A 20,941-nucleotide genomic window follows, 5' to 3' on the forward strand; every position below is an offset into this window, starting at 1 on the left:
CCCAGCAGAAGGGTTAAGGGGAAGGGAAGAGGTCTCTGCTGCTGCTGCCAGGAGGAGGAAGACCTGGAGCAGCAAGCTGACCTCCACAAGTCAGGAGAGACCCACAAACAGGCAGGAACACCAGACATTGGGAAGGATGGTTGGACTGAGGAAACTCATGGTGTCCCCAAATAGCACTTAGATCTCATAGAGAGGCACCCAGTTCCTGCTGGCTCCAGGAACTGAGACCCTAAGGAAGGCAGATGCTCACAAAGGGTCCCTGACAGCACCCTCGCCCTCTGTTCAGCAAGGGTCAGGAGAAGGCCTGGAGAAGCAAGGACAGGGCCTGGGTGGGCAGAAGGCTGAGAGGGGGACCTGGGATGAACATGAGGAGCAGGGATCAGAGCTTGGCATGAGGGGACAATGTGGGGTCCTCTAGCTCTTGCTCTGCTGCTCCTATTGGTGGATAATGGTGATGGGGCTGGTGATGTTGCCTATCAAGGTCCAGTACTGGTCAAAGTTGATATCTCTATCCTGGTTGATGTCCAGGTTCTGGATGAGCTTGTCAGCAGCCTTTTGGTTGGGTCCCCTGTCTGTCAGTGTGTGGTAGAGGCTTTCTGAAGCATCTTTCTGAAGTTGCTCTTGATGATCTTGTTCTTGACCAGGCTGTGCATAGACATGTATTTATAGAAGTTTAATACCAGGACCATGACTGCCTTCTCCAGCTCTGTTAGAAGTCTGCCATCTCACTGCCACTTCTCAAGGGGCCTGCCCTCAGTCCACCTCTTCTTCAGCAAGGCTCTGTGGCCTGGGTTCTGGCACCACCAGGCAGAACTCCTCACCGTCCCACTCCCAGAATGGGCCCACCCCCTCCTTCCCTGCCTGGCTGAGCTGGCTCAGTGGGGAGGTGGCAACTGAGTTCACTCTTGACTTGGCCCTGGGGTTGGCCTGATTCAATTCTAATATTGTCCAAAAGACCTTTGGAAACTTGTGTAATGTCATAGGTTTAATCTGTCTCCCTAAAAGACAAAAGCATTGCTGGAAAGGTGGTTTTTTTTTTTTTTAAATATTGACTGAAATCTAGAAAATTCGCATGAGGCTTGCTTAGGTACTTAAAAGGAAATCACAGGCAACTTTTCTGACATCTAAAAAAATGTACTTATAGTCTTAAATTAAGGGCTACATTCTGTTAAATGACCACTAAGCCAGCCCAATTATCACTTAAGGAAACAAAGAAATCAAACAAATACAAACACTAGAGGCCTGGTGCACAAAATTAGTGCATTTGTTGGGGGGGGGGGGTCCCTCAGCCCAGCCTGTGCTGCACCCTCTTACAGTCCAGGAACCCTGAGAGCGGGACTAAGCGGGCAGTCAGACATCCTTAGCACTACCATGGAGGGTGGAAAGGCTCCCACCACCGCTGCTGAGCTCGCCAGCCATGAGCCTGGCTTCTGGCTGAGCAGCACTCCCGCTGTGGGAGCACAATAACCACCAGGTGGCAGCTCCTGCATTGAGCATCTGCCCCCTGGTGGTCAGTGCTCATCATAGCAACTGGCCGTTTAGTTGATTTGCATATTAGCCTTTTATTATATAAGATCAGAAAGGAAAGCAAACACATTGCTCCTGTCAACACTAAAAATGGATGTTTACTTTAAATATCAGAAAAATAGGGAGCTCACATTTTGAAGCATGAATTGTTTCTATGTGGGTAAGGTATTTATGAATGTGATAGTTCATTATCAAAATGGTCTTTAAAAGTAATTTTATACACTAGATTCTATTTAAAAAAGGAGTCAAAGCTAAAGAGGGAAAAAAAAGAAGATATGATGAGGAAAGAGAATTAGGAAAGAGCCAGGAAATGAAAGAGGAGACAGAGTTTTAAGCCAATATCCAAATAATAGGGACTTATGAGCAGAAGGCATTGTATCTAAGGGAGCTGAGATGTCACAAGGACAACTATAAATTTGGAATTCTTACAAAGATAGAATGAGAACAAACCTGGCATTCAATCTATCAGGCCAAGAAAACAGTGAGAATCCCAATTTATTTTAAAAGGAGAAACAATTTGAAAAGATCTCTAGCTCAGTTATGGCAGATAATTCCCAAAGAGAAAGTGTGAGTCCAATGTCTAGCAGGAAGTTTTCCCTATTGGGTTATGTCAATAATGATATATTGGTTGGACTTTCATGTCATCTCCTTCCTTTGTCTTTCACTCTGAGATGAGCAGTTATGAGTTTCGTATCACACTGTACCTTGATCTAGACCAGCGATTTTCAATCTTTTTCACCTCACAGCACACATAAACTAATTTCTAAAATCTAGCAGCACAGCAAAAAATAGATTTTTTTTGCCTAGCTAAAAAAAAAAAAAAAAAAAAAACAGGTATAATTTTTATTTATTTACACCTAATGGCTATTGTTGTGTTGGCTGTTGTAATTTTTTTTTATCTGACAATCTAAGGGAAAAGAAATCAGTGCCCCTAGCTATATAGTCAAGTTTTGCATGTTTTAAAAATTCTTGTGGCACACCAGTTTGCCATGGCACACAGGTTGAAAATTGCTGATCTAAACTTTAAAAGGAAGACATATGCCAAAGCAATTTTTTCACTGATACAGCTCCTAGAGCATTGGAAACTAAAGAGAAAATAAACAAATGGGACTACATCAAAATTAAAAGCTTCTGCACAGCAAAAGAAACCATCAATAAAATAACAAGAAAGCCCACTGCATGGGAGAATATATTTGCCATTGTTATCACCGATAAGGGTTTAATCTCCAACATTTATAGGGAACTCTTACAACTTAACAAAAGGAAGATAAAAAAGCCAATCAAAAAATGGGCAAAGGACCTAAATAGACACTTTTCAAAAGAGGACATTCAGAAAGCCAAGAGACATATGAAAACTTGCTCAAAGTCACTAATCATCCGAGAGATGCAAATCAAAACAACAATGAGGTATCATCTCACACCTGTCAGAATGGCTATCATCAACAAATCAACAAACAACAAGTGTTGGAGAAGATGTGGAGAAAGAGGAACCCTTCTGCACTGCTGGTGGGAATGCAGACTGGTGCAGCCACTGTGGAGAACAGTATGGAGTTTCCTCAAAAAACTAAAAATGGAACTCCCATTTGACCCACTTCTAGGAATATATCCCAAGAAACCAGAAACACCAATCAGAAAGGATATATGCATCCCTATGTTCATAGCAGCACAATTTACCATAGCGAAGATTTGGAAACAGCCTAAGTGCCCATCAGCAGATGAATGGATTAGAAAACAGTGGTACATCTACACAATGGAATACTATGCTGCTGTAAAAAAGAAGGAATTCTTACCATTTGCAACAGAATGGATGGAACTGGAGAGCATTATGCTAAGTGAAATAAACCAGTCAATGAAAGAAAAATACAACATGATCGCACTCATTTATGGATAATAAAGACCATTATAAACTGATGAACAAAAATAGATACAGAGGCAGAGCAACATTGAGCAGACTGTCAAACTATAGTGGGAAGCCCGGGGAGGGTTGGGGGTGTGGGGGGTAAGAGATCAACCAAAGGACTTATATGCATGCATATAAGCATAACCAATGGACACAAGACACTGGGGGGTAGGGGAGGCCGGGGGAATGTCAAGTGGGGGGTGGGGGGGAAAGGAGACATATGTAATACTCTTTGTAATACTTTAAGCAATAAAACAAAATTAAAAAAAAAAACAACTTTAAAAGAAGCCAGAAAGCCAAACACAGTAATCAATTACATACTAAACTTGTTCCTGGAACCAGTGTGGATGAGTTAATAATAAGTGTGTTCAGTTAATAATAATAGTAATAATAACAATCTGGGGCCCTATTTTTTCAGTCATTAATTCAATTTTAATTTTTGTCAAAGTTTTACATATATTTAATTGAATGCATCTATAAGGTTTCTAATAAAAACAAGTCCCCTGCTTTATCTTATTCTCTTTCCTGATTCCTGTTTGCCAGAAGCTAACACCTTTAAGTTATTTGCAACTTGTTTTTGTTATTTACCTACATAATTTTACATACTAATATATTTTAGGTTGTGATGTTGTCTTTATAGTATGGATGATAAGGCTTAGCTCTCCTAAGCACCATCACCTGTCTTCCTCTCTCTCTCCACTGTCAACATTATCCCAATACAGTGATACATGGTTTGGGGCAGGTAAACTTATGCATGTGTTCATATTATTCAGAGTTGAACATATAAAGATCATCTATTCCTTCAAAACTCTTTCATTTCCCTAAATGTAATAATTTTTAATTTACTTGGCTTCTTATGTAATTGCCACTAACTCATTTGCAAAACTCTATAGGCCAAAGTATAAATCTCACCTTTTAAATCAAATGCTCCAGATTAGTCATCATTTTCTTCTTCCTTTTCTTTTTTTCTCAGTGACATTTCCTCCTGGGGTTCTCTGTCCTCCTGGTGCAGTCTGGACTGGCTGTTCCCGAGACCATCCCTTCTTAGGTGTTCTCATCCTGGTCCCTGTGACCAATGTCTTCCTGTTTTTTATTTTATTTGTTTACTTCCTGGTTTAACACATCCTCCAGTAGCTTCCTGAGAGAGGATATGTGTGAGATAATTATCTGAGGTCTTGTATATCTAACTTTTATTTACCTTCACACTTGATAGACATTTTGGCTGTGTGTAGAATGTGAAGTTGGAAACCATTTTCCCTCAGAATTTTGAAGGCTTTTCTGAATTATCTTGAAAGCCATTTTGTTTCCTACTTCTCTATATGTCATTCTCTCTCTCTCTCTCTCTCTCTCTCTCTCTCTCTCTCTCTCTCTCTCTCTCCCTCCTCCTGGTTTTCTGAAATTTCACATTGACAAGACTTGGTGTGGATCTTTTTCCATTCATTACCTTGGACAATTGGAAGATCCTTCCAATCCTCAAAGTCATGTTCTTTAGTTCTAAAAAATTTCCTTTTATTATTTCTTGAAAATTTTCTATGCTTTTTTCTATTTTTGACAGTGATTTTTTTTGACTCTAGAGATTTCAATTTTATCTTTTCAGCTTCTTGTTTAAATTTCAATCCTGCTTTCTTATTTCTAATCTCCAAGATGTATTTTTGGCTTTCTTATCTCTTATATCTGAAGTTTCCTTTAGAATATCTCTGTTTTCTCCTTTTTGTTTGTACTCTTACATTAAATATTTTCATATAATGGTGATTCATGGGTGCCTATTAAATTTAAGAGTGAGGCACTAGAAAGTTCTTTAGAAGCTATGTATGTGAGTGGTGCTTGTCACTTGATAAATGTAATTACAGCCGAAACCAGTTTGGCTCAGTGGATAGAGCGTCGGCTTGCGGACTGAAGGGTCCCAGGTTCGATTCCGGTTAAGGGCATGTACCTGGGTTGCGGGCACATCCCCAGTAGGAGATGTGCAGGAGGCAGCTGATTGATGGCTCTCTCATCGATGTTTCTAGCTCTCTATCTCTCTCCCTTCCTCTCTGTAAAAAATCAATAAAATATATTTTTTAAAAAAATAATGTAATTACAGGGTAATTTCACCAGAAATTTCCAATGACATATCACCATCTATGAGTCATTTCTCTTAGATTGAAACTTTCCAGATAGGATCCCACCAGTCTCTTGCCTGAGGAGCACATTTCTGATCTATTTTTTCCAAGAAATAAGGAGGGAAAGAAGGCGTGGGGATGGTAAATTCAATGGTCAGTAGTTAGACTTTTTCTTAAACATTCTTTTTTCAATAAAGTGTCCCTGGTATCCCCAAGTGCAAAGTCCCTTTGGGTCAAAGTTACCCAATAAATTGCTAATATTCTATCAGGATGGGGGAAGGGCAGTCACTCAACTGTGAATGATAGGGCAGAGAGTCAGACATGTCTAACCTTTTATTCAGAATTTTATTAAATCCTTCTATTCTCTGCCCCATTATTTTCAGATATACCTGGTGCCCTAGTTCCTGAGTTTTACTATGGCTCTGTGGTATAAATAAGCTTGGTTAGAAGCTTCTCCCACTGCCTGCTTAAGTTGAAACCTTTATTTTTTATTTAGCTCAGTCAATTACTCTTTCTCAACTGCTTTCCAAAATTGTATTGCTGTCTTCTCCTCTTCTATTTAATATGTCTGTGCGTGTGCGTGTGCGTGTGCGTGTGCGTGTGTGTGTGTGCACGCACAATTATATCCTTATAGTAAAGTTTGGGAGGGAGCAGAGATAAACTGCTGTGTTACTTCTGCTATGTTACATTCAGTTTAAAGATCATCTACATGTGAAGTTGATATTTTATACATCTTCATTATTAAGCTGTGGAAATTTCTAGACTGATTTAATACTTAAGTTTTTTTAAAGAAGGGAGTGAGTGATTTCATACCAGTAACACTTGAAATAGTGTTATCGTCATCAAAACTCCAAACTGATTAAATGACACCAAAAAGTTCGATGTTTATCTTGTCTTGCTGATGCCCATATCAGATGTGATCAGCTTCTAAGTCAAAACATTATGTTTCTAATTACGCTACAAATGGCCTGAGAGCTGAGAACCAGCAGCTTCCTTTTAGCTCTGTACCCCCTTCTCCTACAACAAAGTGTCCTCAGCCAGAATTTAGCTGGCAGATTGGAGGATGATTCATAAGATAGAATAGGATTCAACTTGGCTTTTCCTCTGGCTGCACAGAGCCAAAAGGAGCCAAAATGTGTTTGTTTCCACACAACAAGCAGCTTTCACAAAGTGGCACATGGGGAGCAGCCATGAGGAGAAAGATAGTCTGATATTTTCTCTGCAACATGGCCTGTTTACTCAATAGATATATGCTCTCTGTGCTGAGCAGTGCACCACACTAGACCAAGGACGTTTCTCCCTGAGGCCTAGGAAACCTGCCTGAGTCTCCAGCTCCTGGTGCTTAAGGTCCCAGAATGCAGACGGAGCCTTTCAAACCCCCTTGAGAAAATCCTATGACTCAACTCGTCTCTACTCACATAATCTGTTTTTAGGAAAGAAGTATTCAGCGCTGCCTGTGAGTCTGAAAAGAATTCCTCAAAGATTGGCTTACATTGTACAAAACAATGAGAATGGACAGAATTGCACCCGCCTGTCAACACCAAGCACTCCCGTTGCCTGGCAGCAAACTGGCCCATGCTGCTTTGGTACTTGGGCACCTACCTCATTTTAGAGGCCTCCACTCAAGCTAATTCAGTGGCTTATGCCAGGCCCTAATTGTGCGCACAGACAAAATTTTTTCATGATTAGTAGCAATTTCTCTCAAGACGAATTATTTCTGTGATCATTATGAATAATAGCTGGCTGGTCCTTTCATATCACATGTTTCAATCAAAAACTTCTCCTTTAAGCGTTCCCTTTTTCAGGGTAAGTAGTCTCAACAAAAGGAATCCCTTCTCTTCAATCCAGCTTTTTCTCCCTCTCTCGATAGACCACAAGCTTCCGGCAGGCTGGGACAGTCATTGCTATAAATCTTGGTCTGGCACGGTGTCCGGCACACAGTTGCTTAATACATGTTTGCAAACTTAAATATTTTCAATTCTCTAATAATTGGTATGGTTCTTTTCTGAACTCATCATTGTTGTTTTCCCTTTGCATAATCAAGGTTACCTACCAATACAGCCATGATGGCTGTTAAAATAGTGACACATCACCTTAGCTGGTTTGGCTCAGTGGATAGAGCATTGCCTGCTGACTGAAGGGTCCCAGGTTTGATTCCGGTCAAGGGCACATGCCCTGGATGTGGGCTCGATCCCTAGTGGGGGACTTGGAGGAGGCAGCCGATCAATGATTCTCTCTCATCATTGATGTTTCTATCTCTCTCTTCCTCTCCCTTTCTCTCTGAAATCAATAAAAATATATTAAATAAATAAAAATAAAATAGTGACACATTTCCCTGTGTCCACAGTGCCCTCACCCAGGCATCCTTATCACACTGACTTCTCATCCAGGACTCTCTAGAACAATGATGGCTAACCTTTTGAGCTCAGGGTGTCAGCATTTTGAAAAACCCTAATTTAACTCTGGTGCCATGTCACATATAGAATTTTTTTGATATTTGCAACCATAGTAAAACAAAGACTTATATTTTTGATATTTATTTTATATATTTAAATGCCATTTAACAAAGAAAAATCAACCAAAAAAATGAGTTCACGTGTCACCTCTGACAAGCGTGTCATAGGTTCGCCATCACTGCTCTAGAACTTCCCATAGTCCAGCACATAAAAGGTTAACACTAGCTGCAGCGTGGGCTTCCAGGACCCTGCTGACTGACTGATCTACGCCTAACCCCTTTCATTGAACAGTTTTGCAGTATTTTCAATACATTTCTGGCTCCAATGATATTGAAATCATTATGTGATCTAGAATAACACTTCACTCAGATAAATTTAAATAATAAACTACAGATGTTACCAGAAGCTCCTACCTTTCATTCATTATTACCAGAACCAATTTTTGACTTTAGGACAAATGTTTAGAACATAAGGGAACCCAAAGAGAAAGAAGCCAGGGTTGTGGGAACAAGGCGAAGGGAGGAGCCTTAAGTGCTAAGATTCAATCTATTCTGCTAAGGGTACCCTGAGAATATTGTCCAACTTTTAAAGTCTTCCTCCAGTACTGCATTGATAGGAATAAAATTTGACAACCTCTTCAAAACTTTGAGAAAACACCTGCTTGCTGAATTATTTACCAAGTTTTCGGTCTGAGTTTAGATGGGTGTTTTATTGTTGTGCTCTGTTTTATTTTTAATTTATGTTATGAGTTAGTGGGAAAGGCATTGGAAAAGGAGCTACAGTTGGAACAAGAAAGTATTTCCTACCAGTGGTTTCCTTTTCTCTCTCCATGGAAAACAAGCACTTTGTGCAATATGGGCGCCCAGAGAGAGGTTTGTTTTGCAGTGAGCAAAAGAACTTTTCTGAATTATTGCTTATGAGACAACTTTCTAGCAACAACGCTGTACATGTCCTCAGTGACAAGTGTTAAGCAAGTCTTTGTTGGCAAGATAGTGGTAGGGAAAAATATGTGAATTTCCTATTAACTGACTTTGGAAATTTAAATGGAGGATAAAAAACAATAAAAGGCATCTTCCCCTTTCAGCACATATATAATTCTTTTAAGGCTGTGGGGTAATCCATTTTATGGAATTTAATTAATTTAACTAAATGATGAACATTTGGTTTGTTTCTAGTGTTTTGCTCTTAATAGTCAAAAGATTGCAATGAATTTTTGCATAGGCATCTGCATATATTTTTTAGTGATGAATCAAAAGTTACATGCATTTTTTTAAAGCAGAAAGCCAGTTGTAGAAAACTATAACATAAGTCCATTGGTGTTTCATTTTCAGAGGTATGTATATATTCATTTATGTGTATGATTGTAAAGGAGTGATATATATCTGGATGTTGGCCAAGAAATTGCTAATGGTGGTCACCTCTTAGAAATGAGACTGGGAGAGCTCTTTTACTTTTAGGACTGTTAGGCATTTTTATTGAGAGTCTTATTACTTTTGTAATAATTATTAATAAAATTATGTGCAAGACAAAACCCCCAAATCAATTGCATTATGGACCAATAAGCCTTTTTAGTATGTTGTTAGTGCATTTCAAAGCAACCTGAATTTTTTTTAAATCCAGAATTGTTACTATTTTATAGGAAAAGCAGCAAGTCTTTTAACATAACCATTTATAGTATCTTGATTGTACTATTTAAGCACAATATGCAAATAAAAAATGTCAGTTACCATCAATTTGGACTTAAATTCACACATATAGATCTCCTCCCTCCAACTCCATTTGAGAAGTTTAAGTGTGTAAGAAAGCAGAGCACGGAGGTTAAGCTTTCAGTTGTCAGAGTCTGATCTTCCGGGTTTGAAACCTCACACACCATTTCACAGGCCTTGAAAGGTCAAGTGAGTGCCTAAAGCCTTCTGGGCCTCAGTTTCCTCACTGAAAAATGAGAAAAGGAAGAACTGACCTTTTCCCTCATGAAGTCACTGTGAGGATTAATGAGATAGTCCAGTGGACGGCAAACTGCGGCTCGCGAGCCACATGAGGCTCTTGGGCCCCTTGAGTGTGGCACTTCCACAAAATACCACGTGCGAGGGCGCACGTACAATGCAAAGTTGACTTAAAACTTTAAGTAAAGTTTATTAAGTTAATTTTAGGGAACGTTGTGGAGTGAAAGAAGATGTAGTGTTGAGGATTGAGAAAGGTATGTTGAGATGGTTTGGACATATAGAGAGGATGAACGGAAGGAGATAGACGAAACAAGTATACAAGACGAGTGTGGATGGGAGAGTTGGAAGGGGTCGACCTCAGCGAATGTACCTCATTCACATTGAGGACTTTTTTAGCAAAGGCTAGCTTAGGAGTACCCTAATTAAGTTAATAACAATGTACCTACCTATATAGTTTAAGTTTAAAAAATTTGGCTCTCAAAAGAAATTTCAATCGTTGTACTGCTGATATTTGGCTCTGTTGACTAATGAGTTTGCGGACCATTGAGATAGTCCATGCAGTACTCAGCATGGAGGCTGAGGGAGGCACTCAGTGCATGTTAATTATGTTTATGTTGCCATTGTTACTATTTTATAGGAAAAGCAGCAAGTCTTTTAACATAACAATTTATAGTATCTTGATTGTACTAGGTAAGGACAATGTGCAAATAAAATTTCTTCAATGGTGGAAGAGGAATGCATATTAATAATTGTACAAATATTCAGACTTCCCTCTATGGACATTGTCCATCTAAACTAGGGGCGGGGGACTTTGCTTTCAATTACTCATCACAGCAACAGCAAGTTACCATAGCAAGCTGAATGCAGTGGGTCAGGGAGCTATATAGTTTAGTGATATGTGCCAAAGTCTCCCAAATTCAGCACTATTTATTTGCATTCAAGGAGGTAAAGATATCTGGTTGATGTTTTGGCCACTCCAAAGAAAATGGAATCTGCTCCAAATGAGTGGCCATTGTTGGCTCCATTTACCTCACTCCCTACTGTCTCTGATTTGGTTGATCCTAGTACTGGCTGGGACCACACTGCAGCTTCATGTCCTGAGCCATCCACAGGGGAGGCAGCAACCCACATCCTCCCCAGGGCCCATCCACAGTCCCTGCCTGGTTGGACTCAGCCACACAGGGACACCACTTCCTTCCAGCTGTGTCCCTCTTGTCTTCATGGGTTACCTGGAGTCACCATTTTCTGACCATTTTGCTTTGGTTTCTGCTACCAGGTGCTGATCGTCTGTCACTTTCCCCGGAATGGCATCTTGAACTGATTTGGGGTTGATTTCATGAAATCAAAATATGAAAAGTATACGTAAGAAAGGAAGGAAGGAAGGAAGGGAAGGGAAGGGAAGGGAAGGGAAGGGAAGGGAAGGGAAGGGAAGGGAAGGGAAGGGAAGGGAAGGGAAGGGAAGGGAAGGGAAGGGAAGGGAAGGGAAGGGAAGGGAAGGGAAGGGAAGAGGAAAGGAGAGGAGAGGAGAGGAGAGGAGAGGAGAGGAGAGGAGAGGAGAGGAGAGGAGAGGAGAGGAGAGGAGAGGAGAGGAGAGGAGAGGAGAGGAGAGGAAAGGAAAGGAAAGGAAAGGAAAGGAAAGGAAAGGAAAGGAAAGGAAAGGAAAGGAAAGGAAAGGAAAGGAAAGGAAAGGAAAGGAAAGGAAAGGAAAGGAAAGGAAAGGAAGGCAAGTGCCATCTCTATTTCATTGAGACCTGGCTTCATACTCTCCCACAGACACACCAATCTGCCTAAGGAGGCGGAGGGCAAACCCGGGGCAGATGGCACTGGCAGGCCTGAAGGTGCACAGATGCCTCCACAGGCTTTTCTTCCATGTGACATCATCCCACTTAATACTTAGAGATAATTTTCATTGGAACTACAAAAAGCAGCATGTTCTCGTTGCAAAATAAATAATGAAGAAGTGTATCAACTAAAAACCAAAGGTTCTCCATCCTCAAAGTTAACCATTGTTAACATTCGATGTGCATCCTTCTCATTGTTTTTGCTTATCCACTGACTTCACAAATATGGACTGAGTACCTGCTATGTGCTGGGCTCTGGGCTAGATGCTGGGACACAGGAGTGGAAAAAGCATATACAGCCTTTGTTGTTCCCCTGGAATGTTTATTGTAGTGGGGAGGGCAGGGGAGACAGAAATCTAGGAGAGAGTAAATATATTGAGAAGGCAATTCTTAATAGATGAGCAATGGTGAGGAAGGCATTCTGGGGGAGGTGTTATGTAAGATACTATGTGGCTAGGGTCCTGGCCTGTGGAGAACTCAGGAAGGACATTCCAGGAGAGGGTAGAGGAAGCATAGAGGCCAGAAGTGGGGAAAGTGTATGGTGTTCAAGTGTCAGAACCTCCACCTGACAGTGTGCCCGGAAGCTCGGTGAACAAAGGGCAAGGTGATGGGAGATGAGACGAGAGAGGAAGCAGCACCCAGACCATTCAGAGCTTGGGAGGCCTTAGGAGTATGGCCAGGGATAGCAGAAAGCTGCTAAAGTAAGGAGCATGGTGAGAGATCTATTTTAAAAGAGATCATACTTGCTGCCTCTGCCTCGAATGAACTTCAGAGAGACAAAAGAGGAATTAAGCAGCCCCCTTAAGCCCTAACCAGTTTGGCTCAGTGGGTAGAGCGTCAGCCCATGGACTGAATGGTCCCGGGTACAATTCTGGTCAAGGGCATGTACCTTGGTTGCAGTTTCGATTCCAATTAGGGGGCTTGCAGGAGGCAGCTGGTCGATGTTTCTAATTCTCTCTCCCTTCCTCTCTGTAAAATAAATAAAACTATTTTTTTAAAAAGGAGCCCCCTTAATAAATTTCCATCCTTGAGTCTAGGCAGAAAATGATGGTGTCCCTAAGGAAAGGGACAGGCCCCTGAGCAGAGACTCTGTGACTCTGAGAATGGAGGACCATGAGTGGTTGGGGGTTGTAAACGAACTGTTAAAAGCAATCATTTGAGTCAGAGCATATTTTTTAGCATTCACAGTGAGTGTTTCTGCTTGGATAATGTAAACCTCGGTTTAAAGCATTTACCCTGTCTCAGCTATAAACGTGTACAATCACTTTTATAACCAATCGCTTGTTTTCTGCAGCTCCAGGGCACACATCTGTCACTAAGTAATAAGGCTTCAGTTGACACTCCAAGGCCCCTAGGATGCCCACTTGGCAGAAGCTAATCCAGGGCAACCCCTGAGCAGATGTGTAAGAAAGGACCCCACATTCTCCCGCTGCAGCCAGGTGACGGTGGCCCAGTGTCCTTATCACTTCACTGGCACAAGGAACACCCCTCGCTCCTACCGAAGCACTCCCCCTCTCCCTCCACCCTGCGTGCCCCCACCCTGCTCTGGCTGCTAGAAATCACCTGGCTTTTCCTTAGGCACCTGGCTGTAGCTCATGACAAGTTCCTAGGGAAAGCCACCTGGCCTCTGGAGGGTGGCTACAGCCCTTCAGCTTCAGATTTAGGTGAGAGAGCTCCTCAGTACTTGGAGATGGAGAGCAGCAGATGGATGGAGTCAAGATTCATAGGTTTAGGGGTTAGCGCCCCCTCCCTTTCTCCCACGTATATAAAAATGTATTGATATACAGGGGTTGGCAAAAGTGGGTTTACAGTTGTCAGTAGCAAAACACAGAGTTTATTCTTGTATTACTTACTAATTTTGATTCGTTTCCCATGGGAACAACTGTAAACCTACTTTTGCCCACCCCGGTACAGCCAGTTCTGCTACCTTTCCTATGCAAATGCAAACTTATTCCAGTGGAATTGAGATATTAGGGAATAAGGTTAAATCAACACAGATTTCCTGTTATACACAATTTCATGCCCCAAAATACAAGTTAAATGCAGCTATAGCTCAGCCATGGAGGAAGTTACCAAGCACAGCCACATCAAACCATAGCCAGCTGCCTCCAGGCACCATGTCAGAGCCACGCCCATGCACGCCAGGTGCTGCAACCTTCCCTCCCATTGTCCCTCTCCTCACAGGAGCCAGCCTCCAGGGCTTTCCGGAGAGCAGGGGCCACACTCATGTGGTCTTTAGGTGTTTCTTACCCATGTAAGCTGTATAGAGCTGTGGTACCTTTTTTATTAAGCTCTGTCTTTGCTTTGAGTATGAAACTGATGAATGTTTGAGTGTTTGTCCCAACCTCATTACTGCCATGAATCCTGTGGTTCTGGTGCTGCTGCCCAGCCCTGCAACTTCTAGGAAGGCATCTGACATCAAACAGCAAAACTGACCGGTATTCCCTCCTGTGGAGCTTTGTCTATTCCAAATGGGACTTTACTGTATGAGAACATACTACATGTCTGGCAATTTGCTTTTGACAGGATTCAGAACACACTGTCCCCAAATCTGGCACCTGGGAATATTGACTATTTTAAACTGAAGGAATTTGAGACAATGGCAGAAGCAGGAAGGTCGCTCTGACCTCCCCTCACCCCTGAAACAGGTCATGAGACCTGCATATGAGGGGTTTCTTTATCTTTAAGATGGAGGGGAGCTGGAATATGAAGAAACAGGCCTTCCTAAGTGTCCCCCAGTCACTACACTTAGCTCTTTTCACTCTTCATCAAACCTAATGTAAAATTATTGTATCAGTTGTTCCCCTGGAAAATGATACAATAATTAATAAATAACACAAATTTCCTGTTATATGCAACTTAATCTGCAGAAACACACGTTAATGCTGAGGCCCGTGTGGCTTAGTGGTTGAGCGTCAACCTATGAACCAGGGGGTCATGGATGGATTCCCAGTCAGGGCACATGCCCAGAGTTTCGGGCTCAATCCCCAGTAGAGAGCATACAGGAAGCAGCTGATCAATGATTCTCTTTCATCATTGATGTTTCTCTCTCTCTCTTGCCCCCTCCCTTCCTCTCTGAAATCAATAAAATTATAAAACAACAGCAAAACAATCAGGTTTTACTTCCAATGACACTAAAGAGGAGCTGAGTAATGTCAGAGTGGATCGCTGCAATAATCTTTACTGTACATAAATACTGTAAATTTATGCCTTAAGTACTGGGTGCACATCAAAATGGTAGGTGATGCATGCTTGCACTTGATAAAGATAAGGACTCCCCAGGAGAAGGGAAGAGGGAGGACCTAGTGACTGAAGAATGTTTTTTCACAGAGAACTCCATGATAGCAACATCCCCCCTTTGCTCTTTGGCTTCCTTGGAGAGTAATTCTGGACAAAAGTCTGTCTGCGGGTTGCCTTTCATACTGGAAGCTGCAATTGGTAATGATGACCCATATCATTATTATTATTCCACTTATTTTATTGTGGTTATTTTATTTTATACATCCAGCTCTATGCTGTGCACTTTTTAGAGCTTATTCAGGTTATTGTCTTAATAGCTGTGAGGTTGACATTATTGTTTCCAGTTTATCAATGAGAGATTGAGATTCTGAGAGGTTCAGGGAATTTTCCAGGAAATAACAGAGTCAACAGGAGTCAAAGCCGCATCTGCTTGACATGTGTGCCTCGTCCCCACCCCCTTTGCAGCCCCAATGTTCTAGTTTTATTCCAATTCTAAGGTAGGTGTAGAAGACTGAAGGGCTTAAGTCCACAGAAGAGATCAGCAAACGTTTTCTGTATACAACCAGAGATTAAATATTTCAGAATCTGTGGGCCAGACAGTTGCAGCTGTTCAAATCTTCATTGTAGCATGAAAGCTACCTGGGACAATACAGAAAAAAAATGAGCATGGCTGTTCCAATAAAGTTTTATTTATAAAACCAGATGGAGGACCAGGTTTCGCTGTTGGACCATGGTTAGTCCATCCTGGTGTGCAGGAACAACAGGTCGAAGAAATGGTTGCAGGAGTTGGAAGAATGTTGCAATAGCAAATTAAAGACCCCGTCTCTAACCTCAGATACTTTAAAATATAGCAAGAAATGTCAGGCAAACCCATATAAAGAAGGAGAGAGAGAGAGAGAAATATAAAAATTACTTTTTATGAGCAAAAAAGGTGGATAGTTAGGCATAGCTGAATTTGCCAAAGTGTCTTAGACAAAGGAAGTACAAACCTGGTTTGAAAGTCAGGGTAGAGAGGGAAGAGGAACAGAGGAGAGAATATATCTCGCTCAACTTAGACTTCTGAAGAGTACATGACATAGAGGGAATAAGGAGACTCAAGAAGCACCATACAACTATAGATAAATAATCAAAGGCATTTGCCTGCTTAAAAAAGCACACCATCAATAAAACTTCATACCCCTCCCCCCACCCAGGCAGTGCCTATTAAAATAAATGTCATCTGCCCAGACGAACAAACTGATAAAACTGAATTATTGATTACCCTATGAAAGTTTTTATTTGAAATGTTCTGCGGGTTAATACAATAATCCAATCCATTTCCCCAGTCTGTCCCCTGCTCCTCTCTCAGCTCCAATTTCCGCTCTGAATTGTAAAGCAGGACATGGCTTTATCTAGAGCCTCTCTCACTCCACATAACGGAGTGCTCTCCAGCGTCATCATAAGCCAGGGTCTGAAAGCCCAGCGAGTCAGCTGGCAAAAAGGAGAGCAGGCTCAGTGCCATTTTCCTGCAAAGTAATTTTCAAATGAAAATTGAGTGCAGTTGTGTGATGGCGCTTAACTTCTCTCTGCTTGAAGCATCTGACTTAGCAGGCTCCAAACCCCCAGCTCCATGCAATGCAAACATCTTCCTGGTGCTCAGTGGACTTGTATTGATGAATTTCTGCTGTGGGAATATTAGGAGTTACAGTCAGGAAAGGGATGGAGAGCTACTGGGGCAGCAAATAACCCCCATCTTCAGCTCAAAGACGACTGGGTTGGGAGATCCGAATATCTTAGTGAAGTTGGGCCAAGTAGCTGATAAAATTAATTGTATAGGAAAGAGTACAGACTTCCCAGGAAGACAATATGATTGATTCAGCTATCAAGTCAAGGAGGCAGAAATGGTGCAGCTCCCTGGGTTTAGTGCATCTCCTCTTATGTTCAAACCCATCCTGGGTCCTCTCACGTTGGCCCTAAGCTGAAACTCAGGTATTTGCCTTCTGTTAATGTCTTGCTTTCAAGTCACATTGTTTTTCTCAACCAAATTTAACCTTGGAATCTTAACGTAATCTCCTTAGAGCGCCATATCTAATTGTACCCAAATTGAGCTTCCAGACTATTTTCTCCGAATCTCAGCAACCATTCCTTTCTGTCTAGGAGCCACAGTGATGGCTCTCACTTTGCTCAGCAGCTGTAGCTATGGCACTGAACCCAGAGCAGCTCTGCCCGGTATGGCAGCCGCTGGCCCTGTGTGGTTTCTGAGCACTTGAAATACCCCGGTCTGAACTGAGATGTGCTAAAAGTATAAAAACACACACTGAATTTAAAAGACACAATGCAAATGTAGAATGTAAAGGAAGGTAGCTATCTCATTTGTGCTTTTATATTGATCACATGCTGAAAAGATAATATTTAGGATATACAGGTTTAAATAAAATATTTCTATGAAGTTACCTATTTCCTTTAAGTTTTAAAATGCGACTCCTAGAAAACTTTAAACCACATAGGTGACTACTATTATGCTTCTAGGTGACATAAAAATGTAGAATAAGCCGAAACCGGTTTGGCTCAGTGGATAGAGCGTCGGCCTGCGGACTGAAAGGTCCCAGGTTCGATTCTGGTCAAGGGCATGTACCTGGGTTGAGGGCATATCCCCAGTGGGAGATGTGCAGGAGGTAGCTGATCGATGTTTCTCTCTCATCGGTGTTTCTAACTCTCTATCTCTCTCCCTTCCTCTCTGTAAAAAATCAATAAAATATATTTTTTTAAAAAATGTAGAATAAGCAAGCAGTTGGAAAAGCGAGCAAGCTCTGAGGCCTAGAATCATTGCAACACAAGGACGCGCTCTGAGGCAGATATTCTTCCCTTAAGGCAGTGGTTCTCAACCTTCCTAATGCCGCGACCCTTTAATACAGTTCCTCATGTTGTGGTGACCCCCAACCATAAAATTATTTTTGTTGCTACTTCATAACTGTAATGTTGCTACTGTTATGAATCGTACTGTAAATATCTGATATGCAGGATGTATTTTCATTGTTACAAATTGAACATAATTAAAGCATAGTGATTAATCACAAAAACAGTATGTAATTATATATGTGTTTTCCGATGGTCTTAGGCGACCCCTGTGAAAGGGTCTTTCGACCCCCAAAGGGGTCGCGACCCACAGGTTGAGAACCGCTGACTTAAGGCAAGAAGAATTCATAAGCTATTGTCAAAATTGCCTTCTTTTCTGTCCCTAGTAAAAATGGAATCATTTTTTTAGTTAGTTGTATAACATTTGCTGTCACTTATTTATGAAGTGGATTTTCCATTCCTATCTGTAAGATGGATTTCTTTCCTTCTTAGATCCCGCCCCTCCTCTAGAGGCTGAGAACCATGAAGGCAGGGGAACTTCATCCTTAAATTTGCAGCTCTTGAAATTTTGAATAAACACTCATTAAATGTTAAATATTAAGTGATAAATGAATTGAAGTTTGCTGATATAAGGTGTCAGTGGATACTAGACTACACTTATAATTTCTCCACTTTAAAAAAAACCCAAAGTAACATGTTTTCACAACTGAAGTTAAAAAAAGTAACAAGCATTTTTACTGAAGTGCAATAATTGACATATTATATTAGTTTCATGCACACAACACAGTGATTTTAACATTTGTATACACTGCAACATGATCCCCACAATAAGTCTAGTTACCATCTGCCACCGCACAACACTAATACAGTGTTGTTGACTGTATCCCCAGGCTGTATCTTACATCCCCATGACTTATAAACCAAGCATTTTTTTTAGTATGGTGATTCTTGTGATGAGGTAGGATGAGAAGGCATCCTTCCAAACAAAACAGCCTGTCCCGTGGATCACTGTTCCCTGTTATTGAAGGAATTGCTTTATAACCTTAGGTATGAATAAAAGATTAAGAATAGGTATTTGAGTTCAATTCATAAAGTGCTATTTAGGATCCTTCTCACTACTCTTAACTTATTCCCAGGAAGAACCAACTTCGTGGGCACACACCTGGGCCTTTGCATGGGGCCCTGTGCTCAGAAGGGCTTCATTTAATGATCTGCTCCACTGTCTTGAAATTCTTAATAATGTTATCTTTGAACTTGTGTTTGGTAAATGAGTTCTGATAGAACAATGGAGCATGCACATGAGCAGAAAGATTCACCCCATAGGCCATCCACCATTCACAGTCACCCAGTGACGTGTAGAATTCTAAACACAGAATTCAAGTTGATCCATAATTTGTGGAATTTCAGTGAGACTCCGAGTGAGTGCAAGGTAATGCATTATGTCTATGAGCAAATAAACAGGGATGCCAGTACCCCAAAAGGCCATTTTTTTCCTGTTGGAAACAGAACTTACTTCTAATGCAGACTGAAAGCAGTGGTATTCTAAGAAGTATGAACAACCAAGGAACCCTTTCTTATTCCTTCAATTTCATATATTAGTAACCACTTATACTAGAAGTGATGAGCTAGAAGGAAGGGAAAGATAGGCACTCCAGAGTCCCTTTTCTTCTCATCATTCCTTACTTGTCTCTAAGCTAAAGGTCGGGAGTGTTGGTAGAATATGCACATATTAAGAGGCGAAATGAAAGCAGTTGAGTTAGCAAGCCTGCCCTCCAGGAGCACACCTGCACTTTAACAAGTTGGGTTTATTCCTCATTGCAGTGGAATTCCCATTACCCACGGGAATCATGGGCAATCTTAGTAAGAGGCTGTTAGAATTTATTATATGATTTGGGCCTTGGCAAGGTGGTTTGAGGGAGGTTTTAAGGAAACAGATATTCTAGATTGAGTGTTGTCAGAAAATAGGCAATTCAACAAATGCCATCTCAATTAATCTTATCTATTGGAGGGGTAGACCAGCTGTAACTGGTCAAGACATGGTCCCAGCACTCATGCAATAAGGGAGGGTGGTGTTGGGTATTTTGTGGGTTGCACAGGGACCTGGTGTGAGTGGGTGTTCTGTGAGATTGTGTATGTCCACCAGGAGAACACCTGGCTTAGCTGGAAGTGTTGGATCCATGTGCAGTAGCATTGAGACTAGGCTTTGACCATCAAATCCAGTTCCCAGACATACAAGACTGCTTTTTCTTTTTCTCTGTTAAAAACAACACAAAACAAAACAATAAAACTCATATGAATGTATAGCTCTGAAATTCGAATTGTGTAGACTTACTGATTCTACAGGTGCATGCAATGCACTGATATTTGCATTTAAAACTGGCATAGTACAATATAAAGATGATCATGGGTCCATGCTGCCTGTCACTACTTGAGCCAATTAAACAGAGACAGGATTGAATCATATATGAGAGTTTATTCCAATACTGCCAGCAGTATGGGAGAGCAGCAGGTCATCTACAAAAATCTGCTCTGCAGCCCCCCATAAGCCAGCTGCTTATATAGGATAAGACAAAGATTACCCAGAAAAATATGGACTATAGGTATGGGGAAGTAGTGATTACAGGCATGGGGAAGTAGGAGGCTGGGGTGGGACTCCATTGTTTGGGCAACAAGGTTGTTAATCTTTCCATGAGACTGGACCACATTCCAAGGATGACTCCCAGGTCCAAGGTTGACTCCCAGGTCTAAGGTTGACGCCCAGGTTCCACGGGCATACAACTCCCAGCCAAGTCATAATGTCCTTTCTTTAACCAACACAAGGCAATCATGGTTAAGAGAGCATGATTACTATTTCCCATAATCATAGCTAGTCCTCAATATTCTATTTAGCCCCTAACATTATCAGTCATTAGAAGACTTTCCTACGAGCATTGTGGGCCTTTGCTTTTATTACCTGAGTGAAGTAGAGTTCTTGAGAAAGGTACAGAGAAAATCTAAGTTGGAAATATATAAGTTCTAGCTGAGTGTGGCAATCGGTGACAGCTGTTGATCAAATTATGTGTGGGGTTTCATTTGCCTTCACCTGCCCTTTTTCATT

The 20,941-nt window shown here is 41.4% G+C and overlaps 1 pseudogene; it reads right to left on the reverse strand.

Moving 5' to 3' along the window:
• Window positions 1-414: 414 nt before the first annotated feature.
• Window positions 415-20,941, reverse strand: part of LOC132237426 (protein S100-A16-like) — a 46,676-nt pseudogene continuing 26,149 nt past the window's right edge.

The sequence above is a fragment of the Myotis daubentonii genome, chromosome 1 (assembly GCF_963259705.1).
Source record: "Myotis daubentonii chromosome 1, mMyoDau2.1, whole genome shotgun sequence".
NCBI lineage: Eukaryota > Metazoa > Chordata > Mammalia > Chiroptera > Vespertilionidae > Myotis > Myotis daubentonii.